This window comes from Dromiciops gliroides, chromosome 4 (assembly GCF_019393635.1).
Source record: "Dromiciops gliroides isolate mDroGli1 chromosome 4, mDroGli1.pri, whole genome shotgun sequence".
Lineage (NCBI taxonomy): Eukaryota > Metazoa > Chordata > Mammalia > Microbiotheria > Microbiotheriidae > Dromiciops > Dromiciops gliroides.
In genome coordinates this window covers 131,665,674-131,691,955 of record NC_057864.1, presented here as the reverse complement: position 1 = coordinate 131,691,955, position 26,282 = coordinate 131,665,674, and the positions used below count along the sequence as shown (strand labels likewise).

The 26,282-nt window shown below is 39.5% G+C and overlaps 1 protein-coding gene and 1 non-coding gene across 3 annotated transcripts in view; one reads left to right on the top strand and one right to left on the bottom strand.

Annotated features, from left to right (window-relative positions):
• The window catches only part of SMYD3 (SET and MYND domain containing 3), a 1,026,564-nt gene that overhangs the window by 549,966 nt on the left and 450,316 nt on the right, over positions 1–26,282 (bottom strand). The window lies entirely within an intron of this gene.
• On the top strand, positions 4,310–4,437 carry LOC122727154. The gene has a single exon (XR_006353103.1). It is a non-coding gene; the product is annotated as a U6atac minor spliceosomal RNA (small nuclear RNA).

Here is a 26,282-nt window from a genome sequence, read left to right as displayed (position 1 = left end):
TCAGAATTGGAATGGACAACAGTAATCATCAAGTCCAATCTATCACTGGGAGAATCTCTGCAATGAAATATGCAACAATTGTCTATATGAAGAGGAGGGGGAGCCCACAAGTTATTTAAATAGCCCTCTTCACTTTTGGACAACTCTGAACTTGTTAGGAAGTTTTCCCTAAGCCTAAATTAGCAACCCCCCCACCCCCACACACACACCCCAGGGCAGCTAGGTGGAGGAGTGAGTGGAGCACTGGGCTTAGAATCAGGAAGATTCATCTTCAGGAGTTCAAATCCGGCCTCAGACACTTAGCTGTGTGACCCTGGGCAAGTCACTTCACTCTGTTTGCCTCAGTTTCCTCATCTGTAAAATGAACTGAAGAAGGAAATGGCAAACCGCTCCAGTATCTTTGCCAGGAAAACCCCAAATGGGGTCATAAAGGGTTGGGTGTGACTGAAAAACAGCTGAACCACAATAAAGCTTCCACCCGTTTTGCTTTTTAGGTCTGCCCTATGAAGCCTAACACAACAAATATAATCCCTCCCCATCTTCAAATACCCGAAGACAGCTATCATGCCCCACCCCCACCCCACCCCACTAGAGCCTTCTTCTCTGAAAGCTACACATGCCCAGATCCTTCAACTTCTCCTCACACATCACTAGACTTAATGTCTTTTGTCACCTTGGCTGCCCTCTTTTTTCACATTAATTTATTTTATTTTTAATTTATGGAATAAAACAAGCATTTCCATAATATAGTATAATAAAAAAGGTGATTGCACGTGGGACTGCAAATCTATTATATAAAACTTGCTGTTCCTTTTCCATATATATATGTATACATATGTGTGTGTGTATATATATATTTTCCAACTTTTCACTGTTCTCCTTAAACTGGGATACTCAGAGCTACATAATACTCTCTATGTGGTGACCAGGACAGAGTACAGAGAATGTCAAATCACCTCATTTCTGCACTAGCTTTTTAGGCTGCCACATCGCACTGCTGATTTACACTTGATTTACCATCAACTAAACCCCTCCCCAGACCTTTTTTAGACAAACTTACCTCCTCCCCCATCTTTCATTTATGAGGCTTATTTTTTGAACCCAGGTTTAAAACCTTGCATAGCCCTACTGAATTTTGTTTTATTTATTCAACCCAATGCTCCAACCTATCAGGATATTTATATATTTTTTTGGTTTCTGTCAGTGACCAAGGGTGTTAGCTTTTCTTCCCAGTTGTGGATCAACTGAAATGTGATGAACATCCTATCTATGCCTTTATCTAAGTCAATAATAAAAATGTTAAATAGCAAATGTCCCTGGGGCTCTCCAGTGGAAACCTCCTGTGAAGGTGACATTAAATCATTAATGACAACACTCTGATCCAATCGTTCAACCAGTTCCAAATCCATCTAATTTATAATTATTTAGTCCACATCTCTCCATCTTTTCCACAAGAATAGGATGAGCCATTTTTATCAAATCTGATTAAACTATATTTACAGCATTCTTCTGATCTACCAGTTTAGTAATCCTGTCAAAAAAAAAAAAAGGAAATAAGATTATTTTAAAATGACCTGCTGTTTCGTTGTTGTTGCTACTGTAGCTGTTTGGAAACTCAAGGCAAGAAGCAGCTGAAGGGATGATGCCTTTGAACTTATAGAATTCGAGCTAATGACAAAGATCTGGGAGCCAAAGACTAGTATACTATGGAGCCTTGAAGACTCTAAAGATTTTTCCTTTCTCTTACCGTGTGTGTGTGTGTGTGTGTGTGTGTGTGTGTGTATGTATGTTCTAAAAGCAAGTCTCTTTCCAAATCTTTCCAAATGGCCCTATTAATCCTAGATTGGTGGGCACCCTGACCTGCTCATCCATGATTGACAGGAGTAGTCCAGTGCAGATATTAGCCTTTGGTGTACATGATTGAAGGGCTTTATAGTCTGTTTATAGTGCCAGAGGAGCAAAAGCAAGAACTTTGTCAATACATAAGGTGGTTTTTTCAAACCACTTTAGATCAACTAATGTCTTTTTCTTTCTTTTTTTTTTTCTACTGTTTTGTTTGTTGGTTTTTTGGTTTGTTTTTGTTTTCTTTTTTTGCGGGGCAATGGGGGCCAAGTGACTTGCCCAGAATCACACAGCTAAGTAGGTGTCAAGTGTCTGAGACCGGACCTGAACTCAGGTCCTCCTGAATCCAGGGCCGGTGCTCCAACCATTGTACCACCTAGCTGCCCCCTCAACTAATGTCTTTTAAGAGTGTCTATGACTTGTCCAATAAGCACATGAGGGATCTGTTTACAAATCAGCAACAAGCTGAAAAGGGCTTAAGCTTGATTCTAGTGTTAAAAGACCCCATTCCCTACCCTCATCAACATCACTGATTGTTAAGATGAAAAAGATGTAAGACGCCATGCCCAGTAGAAGAAGAGGCAGAGTCTAGCTCATGGGTCTACTGGAAACAGCTATTTGATGTGACTCCAATTGCAAAGTGGGAGAAGAAAGAGTCCTTCCTTACCCTGATGTAATGGTAGAGCTGGGGCCATTCAAGCCCCTGTTCTCTAGATAGAGGGTGAACTTAACTAGCCAGTCATACTGGAGGCCCCTGGATGCCTTACCCCTCCCTTTCTGCTTCCTATCATCTGGTACACACCTTGTGAACAGTAGAAGGACCTAGAAAACCTAAGAGTGCCAGTAACAACAGCAGCATCCACCAGAGTGGTTGTGTCAGCAACAGCAGGAGAAGGATCCGGTTTGTAACAAAGAAAGAAATTGCCCTTGGAAAGGGAGGTCATGGACAGAAGATCCCATCTGGTGTTTGATCAGACCATGCAAAGGTGAAATGTGAAATGGCTAAATTATAGTCTTACAAAAACTGCTTATGTCCCAACAAGGCTTACATATTAGCTTGCCCAAGTTATTGTACTAGTAGTGAGAAGATACTAGATTCAGTTCTAATCATTCTATGATTCTTTATTGCTTACTATTCCATTTTCTATGTGGGAATAAACTACTTGGTTCATACCTGATTCATGTTAATTCATTTTTTAATTTCTCCCTTGCTGGAGAGAACTCAGATTACAGGCTCATAGCCTTTTCCATAATTAGTAATTCTACAACTAGCAATTTTCCCCAGAGGAGGCAGAGTAGGGGTAAAGGGACAATCAATGTGAGAACTGGAGAGTCTATATTCCTATTGATAAGTCAGGCAACCCCAGATCAATGAACCCAGAGTAAACCACAATGGCATGGAAAGAACCAGGAAATGCAAAGAATGACAACTCCTATGATGTCAGCTAGGTGCAAAGTCACAGGTCAGCAACAAGAGGATGTGCAGAAATGGATGAAACTGCTACATTCTGCAGCATCTGACAGTAGGTATCCCTCAACTTCTGGCAGTAAGGAATTCAGGCTTTTTAAGCCACCTGGTGAGACACTAATCATTCCTTTCTCATCCCTCCTTCTTTCCCCCAGTTTGATGCTACTGCTAACACAGGACACCACGCTACTGTTGGGGGCACTGACCTTATCAGGGAACTGTTTGTGTAAGTACACATCTCTGGGATGTCTTACAACTTGCCGGTGATGGCTTTCTTTCCTTATCTGCCTCCATAAAGTCTCCCTGGGGGAAGTGAGTGAGTGAGTGAGTGAGTGAGTGAGTGAGTGTGTGTGTGTGTGTGTGTGTGTGTGTGTGTGTGTGTGTGTGTGTGTTTTCCTTAGCTATTTTTAGGCCCAGAAGATATGCCATTTCAAGAGAAAGATAGGAGCCCTTCAGCTGGGGCTGATGAAAGGAACAGTAAACTACACACACTGGGCACTGAGGAATGAAGATTCCAACTGGGATTGGCTCCCTTATGCTGCAGGGTGTCTGTTCAGCCTGGGTTGTGGTTTGGTGATAACACATTAATAAAGCCCCCTTAAAATGCTTCCTTGTGGCATAGCAGGGCACCTGAATTCTCAAAGGCTATTCTGAAGGAGCATAAGCTTAGGTAGGTTCTAATAAATTGGAAAGGTTCTGAGGACGGGTCAGAAAGACAGACATCATGCCCATCCTCAGCAGATCAGTCTAGCTAAGTTTAGAGAGAGTCATCACCAAGTTGGTTAGCAGGTGATACCATTCTTTTGACTGTAGCAACTCTGGAAGCCCTAAATTTGGGTTAGCACAGCACACACGTGCACACACACACATATATCCACAATGATTAAACCATGGATGCTTTAAGTGGTGAAGTACTGGGAGATAATACATTCCTGGGAGCATTATGTGAGTTTTACTTGCATGCATCATTGTACCTTGCTGCTTTAAAATATAGCTATAGTGTTGTATGAAAGGAGAGAAGGTTAGCACTCCCCTTGATAAGGATGGAAGAGGTCCTAATGGCCTTTACAACACATATATGGTTAAGGCATTGCCACCTACTCTGTGGCATCTAATCATGTTTTTATGCTGAAAGCTATCTCTACATGTAACTGGAAAATAATAAAATACTTTTATTAAAAAATATAGGGGCAGCTAGGTGGCACAGTGGATAGAGCACCGGCCTGGGAGTACCTGAGTTCAAATCCAGACTCGGGCACTTGACACTTACTAGCTGTGTGACCCTGGGCAAGTCACTTAACCCCAATTCCCTCACTTAAAAAAAAAAAATATATATATATATATATATATATATATATATATATATATATATATATATATATATATATATATATAGCTATACACCGGCCCTGGAGTCAGGAGTACCTGAGTTCAAATCTGGCCTTAGACACTTAACACTTAATAGCTGTGTGACCCTGGGCAAGTCATTTAACCCCAATTGCCTCACTAAAAAAAAAAAAAGACAGAAAAAATATATAGCTATAGGGGCAGCTGGGTGGCACAGTGGATAAAGCACTGGTCCTGGATTCAGGAGGACCTGAGTTCAAATCCGACCTCAGACACTTGATGCTTACTAGCTGTGTGACCCTGGGCAAGTCACTTAACCCCAATTGCCTCACCAAAACAAACAAACAAAAAATATATAGCTATAGCCGTAGGTATAGATATATAAATACAGATATTGACATAAATATAAATGCAGATATAGACACAGCTAGATAGAAGCTTTGCAGGGCCAACATTATGATTATATTTGTTTCAGGAGCTCCCAAAGAATTCCCTCTATCAATGAAGATTAGCACCTTACAAAATATCGTCTAAGAAAGTAGCCTGGGACATGGAGAGGTTGAAAGATTTGCCCAGGGTCACCCAACCATATGTAGCAGAGGTAGAAGTTCAAGTCAGGTCTTCCTGACTCCCAGTTCTATACATCCAGCCCAAACCTCTATCCTGAGCACCAAGCCCACAACATCAACTGTCTGCTAGATGTTTCAAATTGGATGTCTCTGTGGTTTCTCAAAATCCACATGTCCCAAACAGAATTCTCTCTCCCTGCAAACTGATCCATATGATTTTCTCTGCCACTGTGAAGGTCACCACCATCCTCATAATAACCCAGGGCAGTAACTGCAGTGTTATCTTGAAGCTCTAACCCCATATATCTAATCTACTGCCATATTGTCATCAACCTTCCCCTCCCTCTCCCCCCCTCTCTCTTGGGCAATGAAGGTTAAGTGACTTGCCCAGGGTCACACAGCTAGTGTCAAGTGTCTGAGGTCAGATTTCAACTCAGGTCCTCCTGAATCCAGGGCCAGGATTTTATCCACTGCGCCTATTATCACCATCTCTTGTATAAGTTTCCTTCTCTATAGTCAGTCTCCTCTCTAGTTCAGGCCCTCATCACTTCTTGCCTGGGCAACTACAATAGCATCTAATTGGTCCCCCTCCCTCAATTCTCTTAAATCCATCTTCTATTCCTTTACCAAAGTAATTGTCCCCAAACATGGGTCTGTCCATCTTGTCTATCCACCCATTAACCTTCAGTGGTTCCTTATTACTTCAAGAATCCAATATCAATTCTACCATTGAGCATTTAAAATGCTTTACAACCTAGTCTTTTATGTTAGATTGGTTCCTAACTGTAAGGCCAGCTCTTATTCGCCACCCCAACATGACCTCTCAAATATATTTACATGTTTGTACATAGGTGTGCCTATATGTACATACCTGGGTATGAATATGTTTATATATATATACATATATATATTTTGAATAAAAGATGATAGAATAAATTCCAAGGGATGTTCCAAATTTCATTTTGCTGGAATTTTTTATATCAAATAAATCTTATAATAAATGGAGAACCATAGAGAGGTTGGAAATCTTTATACACATACACATTATGCACACATACACAAAGATTTTGGTTGTAATGGAATTTGACCATTACATTACTGACTCAAGTTCAATGATTTCCGTACTATGCCAAGGATGAACTATTGTATAAAATCTCCATACCGTATTGCTGCATTATCTCAAAGGTTTCAAACTCCAATTTTATGCTTGTTTTATGCAGAGCTAAAACTAACAATTTTGGTATCCAAGAGAACCAATTGAGGAGAACCTGAGACCTCAGGACAAAGGGACTTTTTGAGCTGCAGCCTGAACAATCACAAGGGTATTGGGCTTGAGGTCCTTGTTCTAGATAATATTTTTACATAAAAATGCTAACTTACATTTGTGTAACAAAAATTTCACATATAGCAGGAAGATATAGTAAAATGTCCACTGGATGTGGTGTCCAGAAGCTTAGGCTCAAATTTTAGCTCTGCTGCTTACTATCTACGTCACCTTGAAAAGATACATACAGCACTACGACCTTGTTTCTTCCTTTATAAAATCAAGAGGTTGCACTGGTTTCTCCTAGCTCAAAAATCCTATAATTATTTGATCCTCACAACAACCCTGTGGGGAGATAAAATAAATGTAATACTGGTGGGATGTCACTGGGGAAGATAGAGTTGGTTGGCACTTAATTCTCCCTATCTCTGGTGGATAGAAGCAGAACTGAATCCTTCCCTGGCCTCCCCTATCTCCTCACTAGGGAGTAATTTAAGGTGTGATCTTTTCTCTGGTCATTGCCTTCAAATCTTTATCCTTTTTCTCTCTGGAGATTTAATCAGCCATATCATATAATAAGGCAGTTAGGTGGCCCTGAGTGCTGGACTTGGAGTAAAGAAGACCCAGTTTAAAATCATACCTCAGATGCTTACTTAGCTGTGTGACCCTGGGCAAGCCTCTCTCAGCATCAGCTTCCTCATCTGTAAAAGGGGAATAATAATAATACCTCTCCTATAGAGCTGTGGCAAGGACCAAATAAGATAAAAATATGTAAATTTGCAAACCTTAAAGAGCTATACAAATGTTATTATTATGCCAATTAGTTCACTTTTGTGAGCAATACCATATCCTTCAAGTCTATGTGGTCTCTATTTTATAAAGTTTATACCCAATGAAAAGTTATTAATACAATCACAATAGCTCAGAGCCCCCACTTGAGAAAATTCCTAACATTTAGAGACAGAAGTTTGGTTCTCTGACCTAATTAAAATTTTCGTTTATCTTCATCTTAGCCCTAGCAACTTAATGTCTGAGGCAAAAATTAGGACGCAAGAAATCTTTAAGTAAAAGAAGCAATAGGGTATATTACAGTGTATATTACTTGTAGTTATGGGGAAGAGAAATTCCCTCAGATCTTGAAGAGGTGGGTATAACCAGTAGCATCAGCCCATGTCTTCTGCTCTCATACTCCCAAAAGGCTGTAATGACTCTTCCTGATCTCTCCCTCTTCTGCTGCAGTTCAGCTTTCCTTTCATTTTTTTCCTTTTAGTACCCCCAGGCTTCAATCCTCCATGCCTCAATGAAACCCCTATAACACAAGTAACATTATTCCCATTTTTGTAGAATAGTAGTAACAACATTTATTGAACACTTTGTAAATCTTAAAGTACTTTCTGTACAACTACCCTATGAGGCAGTGCATCTTTTTTTTTTTTTTGCAGGCAGGCAATAGGGGGTTAAGTGACTTGCCCAGGGTCACACAACTAGTAAGTGTCAAGTGTCTGAGGCCGGATTTGAACTCAGGTACTCCTGAATCCAGGGCCGGTGCTTTAACCACTGCGCCATCTAGCTGCCCTGGCAGTGCATCTTATTATTCTCACTTTGCAGATGAATAAATTTAGATTCAAAGAGTTTCAAGTGATTTGCTCAAGGTCAATCAAGTAAATGATAGAGCCTAGGTTTTTCTAACTAGAAGTCCAGTGCCTTTTCTACTGTACTATAGTGATATACCATGTGATCTGGAGAAAAAGAGAAAAAATATATTCTAAAGCCAGGGTAATTCACCCCTATCCTCTTCTCCTACTCTGACCTAATACAACAGAATGCAAAATCAATACGGAGCCAGACTGATTGTTAGCATTGCCCTATTGTCTTCAAAACGTTTTTCAGATAGTCATTATATTGACTTGTTCTCCTAGTGTTGCTTAAAGTTTCAGCACAAGAGATATGATTTCCTAGGCGTCTTTTCATTATTAATATCAGGAACCTATAGGAAATTCCTGGAGTGATACCAACATCAGCTACTTTATCTATATGGGTTATTATTTTAAATTCTCACTCTTTCTCTTCAGCAGATGAGAATCTCATCCATGAAATACACAGGGTATGCAAAGTGGCCAATTTCCTCTATTATATTATATGGCAGAAACCTGAATTTACTAACTTTTTTAAAGCCTCATTTTTCATCCTTAGACAACATAACTGCTTTCCAACACTTGTTGTGTTGGTTTATGCTAGAAGACAATTTAAAAATTTATAATACAGTTTTGTAGCATTTCCTCCGAGAAAAAAAAAAAAAGGTAAATATGGTGTTATATTTCCCTTTATAATTTTAGCAGAGCTAGCAAAACCAAATTTCATGATTAAGAAAATGTCCTGAGCTGACATTTCATAAAATAGTAGTAGTCGATATAACTGTGAGACTCTGTTTGCTACTTGGTGTTATCTGACATTTGGAATAATTCTCAAACTGGTTTGCAAAAAAAAAAAAAAAAAATCTCACTGGTAACTTACACACAGTGGACAGTAGGTGGCACTATAACAAAAGGCTGCTTCTTTGATTGACCAAGGTCATTAGCCAGCCTCAGACTGGCAGTTAGCTGCTAATACTGTCCCGTGATTCCCTGGGCATGGAATCGGTAGGTGTGTGATGAAGACCAAGACCCAAGTTAAAGTTAGTATGTGCCATATTTCCCAGTTGGACAGTAATTTCCAGTAGGGAATGCACTGAGGTCCACTCTAAACTTTACCTGCTTAAGTACTTAACATGGTGTTCCGTTGTATACAGTAGTTAATTAATAAATGTATACTGACTATGCAGAGAGGTGTGACGTCCAATTATTATGGCAGGCTGGGCAAGATGAACAGAGAGATGTTCTGCACATCAAAAGGGCCGTGAACATGAAATGACTGCCATGGATAAAGCCTGTTTTGTGGGGGGTGTTTTAAATTAGAGCTGTTATTTCCTCAGTGTGGGGAGCTCCCAGTAAACGATTTTCTATACCACCTTCTCTGCAATTTATAGTCTGAGAATTGCACCAAGCACTTGAGAGGTTACATGGCCAGCATTTGCCAGAGGCAGGTTGGAATATAGATCTGCTAGACTATGTGACCCCACAGTCTCTGGCCCCTATACTGTACTGTCTATGAGAGCCTTAGCCACAGAAAAATCACCAAGGACCACTGGGCAATGCAGGAGGTCACCTTTAAGGTAATGGAGATTTGATAGGAGACAATGCCCATGTCAGCATTAAGGCTATATGATACAGAGATGTTACGACATTCATATCAGATAACCCTAAAGGGACCACTTGACAAGAAGGACCTGTCACCCAATTGTATGACGTCCCTTACTCCCTTTACCCATTGATCCCCAGCCCTTCTTTGCATAAATATTCCCAGGAAGGTTCCTCAGCAGCCAAATGCCACCTGGTGGTATTCACTTAGAAGCACATCTGCATCTACCTAAACATCAGAGATGGTTTGCAACTTAAATGGAATTGTTCACCTTTCTCTAATAGCTGTGGATAAAGAGGGGAGTGATTACATTTCTCAGGAACCATGGGCCAGGATGTAAGAGGTATAGAAGTTGTGGGAAAGGACTACATTCCCCACTAATTGATTGCATTGAGTGACTAAGGGAGGTAAGCCATGAGACTGGAGACTGATGGACAGAGGTTTGGGGATCGATGAAGGGAGGGAGCAGAAGGCAAACTAGGGGCTGCCCTGAAGAAAGGAGACACCTAGAGCACCTGATGCAAGTCAAATGGGAAGCTGCATGGAGAGGATTGTCTGGTCAGGGATGAGAAGTACACAGCAAATGCTAGCCTGTAAGAGTGCTTTTCAAAGGAGGTCAAGGCTGCCCACTCTGAAGGCTCTGGCCCTAAAGGTCTGGTCTCATGGTCTACCGTCTGTCAAATGGCAAGATCCAGCCAGTCTCCTTTCTCATAAGGATTCTGTCAACCTGGTTGTCCACACATAGGTGATAGGGTGAAGTTTTAGGACTCCTCTGTATATGGCGTTATAGCATATGTCTTGTGGCCTGGGCTCTGAAAGTGAAATCAAGAGGGTGTATGTAGAAAAGGATCCACGGTACCACTGCTTCTTTTTCTAGTCACTATCAGTCATGGGAATCGGATGAGAGAGCTCTCTAACACCACACCGATAAAAAGAGACAAAGGGATTCTAAAACTGCAAGAGCCTTGACAAGTAGGTCTTTGGTGTCTACCATGTGCAAGGCGCTGTGGCTGGTCCTGAGAACATAAGGAAACAAGTATTTATTAAGTAATTACTCGGCTAAATACTCTACAAAGATGATCACATTTGATCCTTATGATAACCCTGAGAGGTAAGTCCTATTATGATCCTCACTTTACAATTGAGGAAATTGAGACAGAGGTTAAGTCAATGGTCAGTAGTAGTCAATAAACATTTATTAAATTCCTGTTGTGCACTAAGCACTGAGGATGCAAATAAGAAAGACAGTCCTGCCCTCAAGGAGCTTAGAAGCTAATGGAGGAAGACAAAAACACAAAAGGAAGATTCACAATGGACAAAGTCCAGAGCACTGGAGTTGGAATGAGGATGAGCAGGATTCAGAACTCACCTCGGATGCTTGCTGAGAGCTGTTTGACCCTGGGCAGGTCACTTAAAGCTCTCTATACCTGTTTCTTCATCTGTAAAATGGGGGGATTAGACTTGAGAGCCTCTAATGTCCCTTCTAGCTCTAAAATCTATGACCTTCTGAGACATTTCCTGCCTCAAAGGAGCTTACATTCTAGGTGAATCTTAGCTGTTAAGAAAGGAAGGAAGGAAGGAAGGAAGGAAGGAAGGAAGGAAGGAAGGAAGGAAGGAAGGAAGGAAGGAAGGAAGAGAAAGAAAGAAAAGAAAGCAGTTTCAAATTACAGTTATGAATGATATTCTGTACTATGAAAGACAGCATGATGTCACTCATGCAGTACTGGACAGGAAATTAGGAGCCTTGGCTACAAATCCAGGCTCTGACACTTTCTAGCTGTGTGATCTCAGGCAAGTCACTTAACCTCCCGAAGCCTTCATTTTCCTCATCTGTAAAAGAAGAGGGTTGATAAATTCCATTGCAGCTCTGATGTTATGCCAGTATTAAAGTTTTGGGGGTACATATCTTATCTCATGCGTATTGACATTTCCCAACCAAAAATCAAGATATATAGTCTGGCAAAAAGAAATTCCTTTGGCAAAGTATCATTAAAAGGGCACTTTCTCCTCAATAGACAGGTGGTCAAAGAGTATGAGCAAACAGTCCTCAAAAGAACAGTTACCGATCATTAACAACCACAGGAAAGAATGCAAAAAGTCACTCAGTACAATTCTGAGACCTCATTACATACCCAGCAAATTGACAAGGATGATGAAAGAGAAGAGTGGTCAACGTTGGTAGGGTTGTGGAAAGGTGGGCACACTACTGCACTCTTGATGGGCTTGGTCCAACCATTCTGTAAAGCCATCAGAAATCTTGCTGAGCAAGTGACTGAAGTGTTCATACCATTTGACTGAGAGAATCCATTGTGAGGAGGTTGATAACAAAAAAGAATGGATTTGTATATACCAAAACAGAGCAAGGGGCACCTTTCTTCTAACAAAGGACTGAATACAAAGCTGATGTATATATTAATTGAGGTATGGCGAAAGAAACTATAGCACACAAATCTAATGGAATATTATTATGCTATAAGAAATGATGACTATGTCCAATTCTTTGTGACCCAATTTTGGATTTTCTGGGGAAAGATGCTGGAGAGGTTTGCTATTTCCTTCTCCAGCTCATTTTATAGATGAGCAAACTGAGGCAAACAGAGTTAAGTGACTTGCCCAGGGTCACATAGCTAGTAAGTATCTGAGGCTGGATTTGAACTCATGAGGATGAGTCTTCCTGATTGCAAGCCCAATGCTCTATCCTCTGTGCCACCTAGCTGCCCTCTATGATGAATAAGAGAAGCATGGGAAGACTGTATTAATTAGAACAAATAGAAGTAAGCCAAAATGGGAAAACAACATACTAATGTAAATGTAAAGAACAACTGAACTGAATGGTGAGAAATTTTAATAACCAAGCTGGGACACAAAGGAGAAATAGTAGACATCACCTCTTCCTGCCTCTTTGCAGCATTAAGGGACTATGTATGGAGGATACTAAATATGATATTAGAATTTTTCAATGATGTCAGTTAGTTTTATTGATCTGGGTTTTTTCTTCTTTTTTTGTTCTTTATAGGTAATGTTGGGTTTTTTCTGGGAGGGATACATTTGGATATATAGGTAATACAAAAATGAAATATATCTTTTTAAAAGGGTGCTTTCTAGTATCATATATTATAAAATATTCATAGCAGTATTCTTTGTGATAGCAAACAATTAGAAATAAAGTGGGTGCCCATCAACTGAGAATGGTTGAGCAAATTATGTTATGTGAATGCAATCGAATATTATTATGCTAAAAGAAAAGACCAGGATAAAGAATTCAGAGAAACCGACGACTAAGAGAGCTATGGACTGTCAATTGTTTTTAACCTTCCCTGGAACCTGTCTGGGTCACTCAGAACTTATTCTGTACTTAAGATCTGGGCTTTGTTTTTGTAGTAGCAAAGAAACGGTACAGGGCAAAGAAAGCCAAACCAAGAATAGAGCATACACAATGATGTAAATGAAAACATCCCTCAAAAGCAGCTGAAACTCTAATCAACTCAAATGAACAGTTTTGCTTCCAGAGAAGACAGGATGCAACAAAAATTCTATCTCTTGGTAGAAAAGTGCAGTAACTTAATGGTGTGGAATACAAGAATATATTATCAGACTTGGTTGCTTGGCTGACTGTTTATGCCTAATTGTTTTTATTTGTTACCAAAGGGCTCAAAGAGGGCAAAAAGAATATCTGGAAATGATTGTGATGTTAAGAAAAGTTATCAATTTAAAAATAAAATGCAAATATACTTTCTTTTCTTGAAATCAGTAGTTTCTTGAAAATCCCAGATTTGTGATTGCTATATTTATCTCATTTACTGTTGTTATTCAGTTGTTTCAGTTATGTCCAACTCCTTATGACTCCATTTGGGGTTTTCTTGGCAAAGATACTAGAGTGGTTTGACATTTCCTTCTCTAGCTCATTTTACAGATGAGAAACTAAGGCAAACAGGGTTAAATGACTTGCCCATACATCTAATAAGAGTCTGAGACTTAAGTTGAATTCAGGTCTTCCTAAATACAGGACTAGCACTCTATGCACTGTACCACTTACCTGCCCCATATTTATCTCATACTAAACTATAAACCCCTTGAAGATAGGGGTCATATCTCAATAATCTTTGCATCCCTGAAAGTATTTAGAACAGTAACTTGCAAACAGAAAACATTTAGAAACATGTGTTTCAAGTTCAATCAATCAACATTTATTAAGTGCCTACTATGTGCAAGGCACTGTGCTAAGGGCTTAGGATACAGAAAGAAGCAAAAGGCAGTTACTGCCCTCAAGGATCTTACAAGTGAATGGGAAGGGGGGATGAATGAGCTCATCTTCCTAGAGATTTGCCTATTTCAATGCTGCTCCATTTTGTGAGTGGCAGGAAGCAGCTGGGTAAAGCTACAGAGAAGAAATGACAAGTTGAGCAGTAATGTGAGAAAAAGGCAATCTAGAAGAGAACATTCTGGATGGTGCACATCAAGTGGGCTACAGAGTAATTTTACACAGAGGGCAAAACCTTTGACTACTTAAATTAATCTGCCTTTGACTAACTCAACAGCTCAATTTAAGAAAATTAATGAAGTTCCCTCACCTCCACCCTATGAGGTAGCAGTGAGTACAAGTATCATTAGGTAGACTTTATAGATGAGGGGGGTACCATGGAAAGGACACTGAATTTGGAGTCAGAGAACCTCTATGACCTTGGGCCAATGAATGAATCTCTCTGGTATCTTAGCTTCTTCATCTGTAAAATGAGATGGTGGAGCTAGATGAGCTCTGAGGTCCTTTCTGAGTTGTAAATTCACCATCTATGAACCTGAGCTTCAGAAAGGTTAGTGACTCATTGAATGTCACCCAGTTATTAAGGACTGGCATTAAGGCATGAATTCAGGTCACCTCACTCCAAGTGACCTTTCCAATCACCCAGCAGCCACGGGTCACATTCTGTCAGGAGCATTATCTGGAGTTCTAATCAGAGACTGACTGGGCATAGTTATGGAAAGTCAAAGTAATCAAATATATTGGGTTAAGTTAATGAAATCAAGTTTGAGAGCTGAGACTTAGCATTTCTTTTGTACATTTGCTCCACTGGCTTATTCTCAGAACTTTGATGGCACAGTCAATCTCATATTGTTTTTAAGTTAATAGCTGATTTTATATTTATTAACTTTAAAGATCTACAACATTTATTCTGTGTATTATCTACACAACCTTAATGATGCCAGGGTGTTTGGTCCACTATAAGAAACTGGCACTTTTCAAGTATCAGGACTTGGCAGAAAGTCCTAAAGGTAACATAAAATTTCTTTGTTGGCGTATGAAATGCCTAGTTGAGAATTACTACAACCCACCATAATATGTCAGCAAGGAATGTCAAAATTGTGCACTGTCATTAGCTGTAATATGATTTATTTACTCTCCCTTTCAACCTGAAATCTCATCTTAACTCCTCTGTAACTTATATTCTTTGAGCATTGTCTAAAGGCTAAATGGTATATGGTAAGACATAAGTAAATAAATGAATGAATGAATACATACACGCAAACACATACATATATTCAATATGTGTAAAAGGGAAAACTTGAAATCTAGGCCTTCCTGACTTGACTCAGAATGTCTTGCTGCTTCTCAACAGAACTTAAAGAAATAAGACTTGAGCTATATTACATTCCTACGCCTCTAATATCTAATGGTCTTGTGGTTTGACATAGGTAATCTCATTACAAACCCAGCTGGAAGACCACTGTGGTCATTGTGATTTGAGATATGCAAGGAAGAGAGCTCTTCAGTTACAATGGTGGAATTCAAATGGCTTATTCTGTATCTCTACTAAGTGGCCTAGGAGCTGGGTATGTAATTACTTCTTCTGTATGCCTCAATTATATTTATCTTATTTTTAGCTACCTATTGCATGGTTAATCACTCTCATCGCTATTATTAACAGGAAGCTCTAAAAGTCCATGTTCTCAGACTGTGTCATTATTTTTGTAATTCTTTCTACTTTGAAAAGATCTTTGGAGGACTTCTGGTTAGAGGACAGACAATGGATGTAATATTTCTAAAATTACAAAGTATTCTGACTCTTAAGCTTCCTAACTGGTCACAGTCAGGAGAGACAAAAACAGTATTTTATGGAAAGATAAAATGACAATGAGAACTAGGAACCTATTCTATACTTACAGACTACTTGACATTTCCTAGCTTGGCCTGGTATCTGAAAAAGAAATGACCTTGAAAATAATTAAGGATACCAAGTAGTGAGGCTGGAGCTCATTGAAGTATGACAATATGCTCATGTCTTCATAACGCTGCTAAACATTCATGGGACAGAATGGAATCCAACTGCCTTTTAACCAATTTATTCTTCTGCTTTATAGGCTTATGCATATTCACTATGTGGCAACTCTAATCTTCATCCATCTGTATCACTCTGAACTTGGAAATAAAGACAATTGGATCTTCAGTCTACTGTCACTGGAAAGCAAACAAGATTCGACAAAAAAAAAAAAAAAAAAGAGGCAACAGGGCCAACATTGACTTTTTTTCAGCTTGTATTTAATTAGACAGATGCAGTACAAATAGCCACAGAAAAACAACAACAATAGATTAAGTTTCTTCACTTCATGCTTATTAATTCAGGTGCTCCTCCAAAGAGGATGTACAAGCAAGGCACTCAGATAACCAAATAGAAATACTGTCACTTTGCAAGAGGGGTGTATGCATCTGAGAAAGAAACAGGAATGAGAATGTGAGCTGAAAGGAAGCATTTGCTCATTAAAATGAATAGATTTCCAAGGTAATCATCACTATGATTCATGTTTTTATGTATTTGATTTTTTTTAAGTTAATGTTTTCATCCTAGCTCTTTGGGCCTAAGTTGGAGATAACTAATCTGTCACTAAATTTTATGAATAGGACCAGCAAAGAGAGACAGACAGACAGACAGACTACCTAATCCACCCAATCAACAACTATTCATTAAGCATCTACAATGTTCTAGTCACTTGTGCTGGGAAATGAGAATTTTTAAAAAATCATCTCTACCACCAAAGAGTTTATAGTCTGTCAAGGCTATAACAAGATAGACAGACAGACAGATAGAGGTATATATCTATATATAGATACAGGGATATCTGCATCTATATAAAGGTATATATATATATATATATATATATATATATATATATATATATATATATATATAATACATTTATCATCCATCTATCTATCTATCTGAAACACAAGATCATTCATTGGGACTCGGAGGCACCCACAGATGGAAGGATCAGGAAAGACCTCATGAAGAAGATGGTATTTAAGATATGCCTTGGAGAATTCTAAGGGGTAGAAGGGAAGAGGGAGTGAATTCCAGATATGAAAGAAGGGGTGGCAAAAGATACAGCCTGAACAAAGGCATAGAGATAGGAGATGAAGTGTCTTCTGTAAGGAACAGCAAGAAAGACTGGTCTGGCTGTTTTATCCTACTATACATGGAGAAAACCAGTGTACAAGAAACATGGAAAAGAAGATCAGAGCTAGATTGTGCCCAATGTTATAAGCAATTCTATGAAAACTTATTTTACACAATAATGGCACCCACAGGGCAGCTAGTTTAATGGGAATTATGCCATTCTGAGCATACTGTCATATAAAATTATAATGGCATTTTGCAACTTTATAGCAGGAATTGATTATGAAGCTCTGGGGATACAAATACAAAAGTGATGACCCCTACCCTCAAGGAGCTTACATTCTAAAAGGAGGATACAACTCAAATGGTTGAATGGTGAGCAGGAAAGGACAAAATCACATGGAAGGTGAGTAAAGTCATAGGGTAACTGCAGGAAAGCAAACATGCTTTTCCAACAAAACAAAATCTTCTTCCCATGCCACCCATGGTTACCACTCTTGCCCCTCCATCCTCCCAACAAGACCTCTACGCCTGCCCTGAGGCTCTCTGCTGTTTGGTGAGAACTCCCTTTTTCTGACCCAAGACACCCAAACATATCATTTTCCTGTCTTGCCACATTGTGCATGGCCCTTCTACTTTGCCTACTTCTTTCTCTGGGATCAGTAATCAAATCAATTAATTGCTTCTAAAAAGATAGAATTTGAACTTGGGTTTTCTTGACTCCAGACCCAGTACTCGATTCATTTTCCCCTTTTTTTCTTTTTTAAAATTAAATTTTTACTTTTTTCCCCAATTATATGTTAAGATTTTCTTTGAGTTCCAAATTTTTCTCCCACCCTCCCTTTCCTCCCCCTCCCAAAGCCAGCAAGCAATTTTATATAGATTATACATTACAATCATGTAAAACACATTTCCACATTAGTTACATTGTAAGAGAAGAATCAGAACAAAAGCGAAAAAATGCAAGAATAAACAAGAACAATAACAAAAAAGCAACAACAAAAGTGAAAATAGTATGCTTCAGTCTGCACTCAGACTCCATAGTTCTTTTTCTGAATGTGGAGAATATTTTCCATCATAAGTCTTTTGGCATTGTCTTAGATCATTTTATTACTGAGAAGAGTTAAGTCCATCACAGTTGATCATCACACAGTGTTGTTGATTTTGTTTATTTCACTCAGCATCAATTCATGTGTTTCCAGGTTTTTCTGAAATTCATCCGCTTATCATTTCTTACAGTACAATAGCCAGTACTCTATTCGTCATGCCACCCAACTACCCATGATTAAAGGGCACATGATTAAGTGCCACTGACCAAAGTTGAGCCCACAGGGTTCATGCATAGAACTCTACATCAGTGTTTCCTTCAGGTGACAAAGGGAAAGAGCAGACTTGCTAAGTGTAGGTTCATTTCACAAAGATTTCTCCAGATCTGAACCACATGTCTACAATGACTGAAACCTCTCTTAATTGGGGTGTGACCAACCCTGTCTAAACATGTGGATAATGCTAGGAACTCCCTTATCACTCATCACAACATAAGATACTTAATCCTTTTCCTTGTACAAAAGGCAAATAGAGTATTTGACTTAAATATTTGTTCTATGTCTGCTCAGCTGTTCATATACTCTTCATAGGCTTGTCAGTATCTTTGCACTCTTGGATTAACGTCTTAGAGGGCGGGGGGGGGGGGCTGTCTAGCAGTCAGTCAAGATGTATTAAGTACCTACTATGTGCCAGTTATTGTGCTAAGCACTAGGGGTACAAAAAGAAGCAAAAGACAGTCCCTGCCCTCAAGGATCTTATAGTCTAATGGGGAGACAAAGCAAAAGCATCTTATGGGTACTTAGTAATGATTATGATGGTGGTATCTATCCTCTGTTAAGTTGCTTTCTTACAGTCCTGAGTTCTAGAACCTATTTGCTGCCTGTTGGAGAGCTCCACCCAGGTGGCTTTTAAACATCTCAAACTCAACACATTCAAAATGGAGCTCATTCTATTTTCCCATGAAATCCACCCCCTCCTCCCAATTGGATTTCAGCAAGGTAAGAGGAGAAAAGGGAACAGATGGGAGAGATGTGGAGGTAGAATTGACAAGATTCAGCAACTAAGTGTTTATAGAAGGTATGAGGAGAGCAGGGAATGGAGGAGGACTCCAACACTGTAAACCCAGATAACTGGAAGGATGGTGGTAATGTGTGAAAGAAAATCAATTCATTGAAAGACTTGCCAAAAGTCACACAGCTAGACAGTGCCAGAGCCAGGTTTTGAATCCTGATTCCCAAGGCAAGTTCAACTTTATAATAAACATTTCAACTAGGTCAAGTAGCTATCTGTCCCTCCCCTGACTCAATTCCTACACACAGCTGTATTCCAGCTGCTGAGACTCTTCCCTAGATACAGAGTGGAAAGCACAGTAATCTCTGCACAGTTCAGGGACATGAGAGAAGCTGAAGGGCACAGAGCTATAACACCCATGCTATTATTGCCATGCAATTTGGACTGCACTCAACAATTCAAAAACAAATCTTTAGAAAGGAGCAAAACACAGTAAAACAAACAACAGTGGAAAACAATACATGCCAAACTTTCATTCTCTGTTGTTGTTGTTGTTGTGGGCAGGAAGAGAGAAGTACAGTTTACATCTGTGATTTAATCAGTTTGGAGAATTCTCTCCAATAATATGGATTAATAACTTGTATGTAATTTATGGTCTTGAAGTGTTGACTAGCTCACTGAGAGATTCATTGAATAGGATCCCACTACCGCCATTTATCAAAGGCTGAACACGAATTGTAAACCTTCTGGTTCCAAGGTCAGAGACTATGTCACAGTTTCCCATGAAAACCGGGTTTGTACCTTATAAGGCAGATTCTAGAGTTGTTTAGAAAGTCAGAGATTTGGTGGCACACATAACCACCTATTCTAAATGGACACATAAACCTCTAACCTACCAGGCTTTATTTAAGGGGATAATATATACTCTAGAAGCACAGAAATTTTCCGTTGTTAAATGTACCCGTTATAATTTGGGGGGGGCAATGGGGGTTAAGTGACTTGCCATGGGTCACACAGCTAGTAAGTGTCAAGTGTCTGAGGCCAGATTTGAACTCAGGTACTCCTGACTCCAGGGCAGGTGCTTTATCCACTGCGCCACCTAGCTGCCCCCATTATAATTTTTATGGGGTACGTGTTTATTATTGTAAATTGGAAGAACAAACCACAGCAAGGGACTAATAAGTATTAAGACACTTCCATTTTCTAAATACAAAACACATCTCAGTCCACCCAGATAAATCACATCAAATAATCCACCAGCTCAAGTGTAAAAGCTAATGGTACATTCCTGTCAGACCTGGTCCCAGGAAATACCTAACTGCTTTTCATTTTGATGTCCCCTTTAAGAAGAGCCTCTATTCCACCTTCAGAAAAAATGCATTAACTGCTATATTGAAGGCAGTGAAAATCTACCTTGGACATCCAAATTTGGACCCATAATTGACAGACAGGAGGCATTCCAGGAAGGAGGCTAGTAAGATTACTTACCAACATTCTCTTCTCCCATTGATAAGGCCTAATTTTCAATTTATAATTTGTAATTTCATAGTTGTAATTCTCTCTGTCACCTTGCATTACATTAATAAGGAATGAGATTCTCCCTCTACTTGGATTCCTTGGGGAACCCAAGGTTACTGGGAGCTTGAACAGTGCTTCACACTCCCCCACAACTGCAATGCTTGCATACTAATTAACCTAAATGGCCACACATGAGCACCACAAAGGACACAAGTCAAGCAAATTGAAGCCAATCAAGTTCAGTTATCCTAGATTCTGGAATGAAAGGGTAAGGTGGAGGAGGCAGCCTAGAAATTAGCTAATCAAAATGAGAAAAGCCAGGGAATCTACCCACTAAAGAACAAGTGAAAGTCTATTATATAGTAAAGCACCTATTTATTTTCCTGAACATTCTCTGCATATTAGGGGAAACAATCAAAAATTGTGTAGGTGAATTTTAGCCAATAAAAAAAGATGATTGTGTTCCTGGAAGCAAAGAAGTGGAACTCACCATCTGTCCTCTTCCCAAATCACATCTAAAGAAGAGTTAGATCTGGCAAGGAGCCGTAGGACAAAAATGTACCTAGCAGCTCATTTTTCTCTAATGATGAAAGAAATGCTGGCTCTCAAGTTTTGATGACAACTAGATTTTATTTCTTAGGAATAATTTAAGCAACTGCCAATAGAGAGCCTGGCAAACGAACAAGATACTAGCACATTTGCTTAATGTCTGCTATGTGTGGGAGCCTCCAGAGACATAACATGAGCCTTCCTTCACAGCACAAGTTCTCAAGGGGTCTAGCAAGCCAGGAGGTAGAGGTGAGAAGGGAGAGTCAGTGAAAAAGCAGAGTCAGGGAATGTTATTCAAAAGTGTCATTGGATTACAGAGTATGGAGAAGGAGGTGACGTGTGTAAGATGACTGAAAAAGGAAAGAACAGACATGGGTATTTCAGAAAAGGCAAGGGCCAACAACCCTTCAGGAATGCCATGAAGGGAACAAGTAGTTGGCCACCTCTCATCCTCAGAGATTTAATCAAAGGAGGAGAGGATGGAAGATGATGTTGAAGGCTTTTGGAATGGTAGGATGGTATGAAGAAGAGGATGATTATAGATTATTTTCTTGGTAAAGGAGGAAACGACTTCTGTGGAAAGGAAAGGGATCTGCATGGTCAAGAGGCATAAAAAGAGTGAATTGAAGGTTGAAAAAAGCCACGGGAGGAAGGTGAAAGAAAGTCAATTAGGGAAGAACAGAACAATCACCATACAATGGCAAGGGCCTAATAGGGATTAGATAATGAATCTGTAGCAGCTGCAGAGAAGGCAGATAGATGGTAGTAGCCAAGGACTTGGGTTTGGCAAAGCAGGAGCAGAAATAGGACAAGGGGGCAGAGGAATCAAGAATAGAAAGTGGGGGCAGCTAGGTGGTGCAGTGGATAAAGCACCGGCCCTGGATTCAGGAGTACCTGAGTTCATCATATCTGGCCTCGGACACTTGACACTTACTAGCTGTGTGACCCCAGGCAAGTCACTTAACCTCCACTGCTCTGCAAAAACAAAAAAAGAATAGAAAGCAACTGTGTTGTTGAGTTGAATAACTATGGGATCAAAACCAAAACAGAAAGAGGAACCAAAGCCATAGAGAGGCAATGGCCTAGGAAGGAAATACTCTAAGACCATAAATTAAATACAAGAAAGAAAATAGGAGACTGAGGGGAGAGAAACAGGAGCAGATGGAATTGCAGGAAATTGTGCTCAAATAAGGGCATTTCTAAGTTCTGGATCATGGTGGTCAAAGCACCTGTGACTGATATGGACTGATATCCTTGTGTGTGGTTGAGGTGGAATGAAGGTGTAAGTTGTGGGAGTTGAATGAAATGCTCAATACGAAAGCCAGGTAGGTATTTGAGAGGATATCAACATGTATTTCAGGGGGTGGGGAAGAGTAGAACACTGACCAAGGTGTTCAATTCTTTGAGGAAAGAGGAAAAGGGGAGAATCCCCCTTGTTATATAAATTTCCAGGGAATTACCTGGAAATATCCCTAGCAGTGCAGTGGATAGAGCACTGGTCCTGGATTCAGGAGGACCTGAGTTCAAATCCCGCCTCAGACATTTGACACTTACTAGCTGTGTGACCCTAGGCAAGTCACTTAACCCCAATTGACTCACAAAAAAACCCCAAAGATTACATTAATAAAAATTTATATAATGCCTTTTTTTTTGATGCAGCCAATGAGAGAATTTGTTTTGTTTGATTAAGCATATTTGTTACAAAGGTTTTGTTTTTCTTTTCTTTTCCTGTAAAGCAAGGGGAGATAGCAGGGAGGTAAAAAATAGGTGGGTTTTTTGTTAACTCAAAAGAATTTAATTTTTTAAAAATGAAATTGGCAAAAAAGAATCAATCATAACTAATACAAAATTCCAGAGCAATAAAGAGCAGCTGCTTTGAGAAAGGTTTAGTGGAGCAGGATTCAGCAGCACCTACTCTTAGACTATGTCAATGAAAGACTTTTTTTTTTTTAAATGTTTCAATCTGTATTCAGACACCATCAGTTCTTTCTCTGGAGATGGAACACATTTTTCATAAGTCCTTCAGAGTTGTCTTGGATTATTGCATTGCTGAGAATAGTCAAGTCATTCACAGTTGATCATATTTCAATACTGCTGTTACTTTGTATACAGTACATCTCACTTTGCATGAGCTTATGTAAGTCCAGATTTTTCTGAGCATCCTGCTCATCATTTCTTACAGCAGAATAGTGTTCCATCATAATTTCATCCCACAATTTGTTCAGCCATTCCCCAATTGATGGGCATCTCTTCAATTTCGAATTCTGAAAGACATTTTAAGTCAGTGATCTAAGAAAAGGATGAAAGAGTGGATATGCTGAAGTTGGGGCAAAGAGAGATGGATTTTAAAGAAGAAAGAAAGAATAAAGAATCATGAGACAGATCACTGAGGAGGGTATAAATGTGAGTGCTTGTAAGTTAGGATAACAATCAGCCAGATGGGTATATCTCATTATGGGGTAAAAAGGATGGAGGAAAACAAGAGAAGGGAAGAAAATGAAAACTCAGATATATTTTATTTGCTCTGAAATATGATAAGCTTAAAATTTATGAGAACTTTGTTTTACTTGGTAATGGGAATATGTGAAAATAATACTATTTTTCTAAAAATCAGATGTTAAAGAAGGCAGGCAGGGGTCTTTAATATGCTCTGGAAAGGAGGCAGCTAGGTGGCGCAGTGGATAGAGCACTGGCCCTGGAGTTCAAATCCAGCCTCAGATGCTTGACACTTACTAGCTGTGTGACCCTGGCAAGTCACTTAACCCCAATTGCCTCACCAAAAAAAAAAATGCTCCGGAAAGCTGATGAGAAACTAAAATTTAAGTAACTAGAATTGCATTAAAAAGCATCAAAGTTGCATTCTTTTGTAAAATGATGAATCCTTTTATAAAGTGAGTAACTATCCCTTAATTTATCTTTTGTTTGCATTCAAATTTTCTGATATTACATAGTGTAAGGCACATAGTAGGTGCCTAGTAAATGTTTGTTGAATGAATGAATGATATTCAGATTGCTTAAAGCAAGATGGATATTTATATTCTAGTCCTAAAATTTGAGCTCATGTTGTTTAAAAATATTTTTTTGACTGTCCCATTAACTGCCTTCTTTCTTTCTTTTTTTTTTTTTTTTTTGCTGGGCAATGGGGGTTAAGTGACTTGCCCAGGGTCACACAGCTAGTAAGTCAAGTATCTGAGGTCGGATTTGAACTCAGGTACTCCTGAATCCAGGGCCGGTGCTTTATCTACTGCGCCACCTAGCCATCCCCCCATTAACTGCCTTCTTAACACTCATTTTTATGTGATCTATGAGAGAGAACCTGATGTAGTAAAAAGACTTGGAGATATCCAATCCCAGGTCCTGGATTCAGATTCTGGTTCTACCAATATGTCTGTAAAATGAGAGTTGCACTAGATGACTTCTACGATCGATTCCAGCTCTGTATTTAGGAAACTGTTATCTTCTGGATATAGCCAGATTTCTATGAGTACATAGACATGGAAAACATGTGAGAAGAAGAGGGGAAAGGAAAGGCAGCAGGCAGGACTTCTTAGAACTGCACCCAGCACATTTCAGACATTCAAAAAACACTCTTAAGAGCTGTTAACTATCCTAAGTATCTCTCATTTCCCTATCCCCATTTCTATGAATTAAATAGTCAAATCTAGCCTCAGATAATTACTAACTGTGTGACCCTGGGAAAGTCACTTAACCTTGCTTGCCTCGGTTTCTTTACCTGTAAAATGAGTGGGAAGAGGAAGAGGAACAGCAAACCACTCCAGTATCTTTGCCAAGAAACCTATGGTACACTAAAATGGGACAACCACAAGTCAAACCAGCAGGAAGAAATGCTGTCAGGACAAGGGGAAAGAACAGTTCCAAATGATGTATGCCAGCTGTGGCTAGCCGGATGACAGCAGCAGCCTGGTATGCCACAGTCTAGAACCGGCTGCTCCTTCCACAGTAAAGGCATGAAGCCAAGGACAAGTAGGCTGAGCTACAGCCAGTCAAGTGCCCTTCTGATTGCAGACACAACTATAGATCAAAGGAGAGTTTTATCAAGGGATGATGTATTGGACACCCAAAGATCAAAGGAGAGCTTTTCCAAGGGACCGTAGTCTTCTCAGACATCCCAAGACCTATGCAGCAAGCTCTATTAGCAGCAGTAACTGACTACAAAGGATGGTGATGTAGACAGTACAATGGCATAGCACGACACCTATTCCCTGTGGATTATCTTTTTTTTTCCCCTGAAGTTAAAGTTCATAGGTCATTTGGCTTGAATAAGTTTATTACTTTTCTGTTAGACTTTATGTAGGGAGGGTAGGAAAGGGAGAATTTTCTTTGAGAAAGGTAATAATAATGATAATGATAATTCACATTTACATGAGAGTTTGCCAAGTATTTTTCTCCCAACAGTCCTAAAGGGTAATAGAATTTCCATTTTAAAGATGAAGAAATGGCAACTCACAGGGGTGAAAAAGTCCACAGACTTCTAACAAGAAGTCACAGTGCTAGGACTCAACTGAAATCTCCAACAACTTTTCTTTCTCTCTTTTTTTGGGGTGAGGTGAGGTGGGAGTGGGGAGGAAAGATGGTGTCTGTACCTATTCTTTCATCTATACAAAATATAAAGTCAGAGACTTGCTTGGGGAACTGAGGGATTACCTGACCTGCCCACAATCACAAAGCCAACATGTGTCAAAGGCAGAATATGATCTCTAGTCTTTCTGACCTAGAGGCTGGTCCTCTGCCTACTATACCAGGTTGACACTGGGCTTTATAACTAAAGAAAGAGAACTTTTCATTCATTCATTCATTCATTATCAACTATCATTTCTCTTTTTTTCTTTTTCTTCTCCCTTTATTTTTCTTCCTTTCCCCTATTCCTTTTTTCCTATCCTCTCTTTCTTCTTCCATTTCTTCCTTCCTTTCTTTCACAGACTTTCTTTCTCACACTGTCAACTCAGTTAAACAATGTGGATTAGGGCAGTAGATAGAGCACTGGCCCTGAAAGTTGGGAGGATCTTAATTCAAATTTA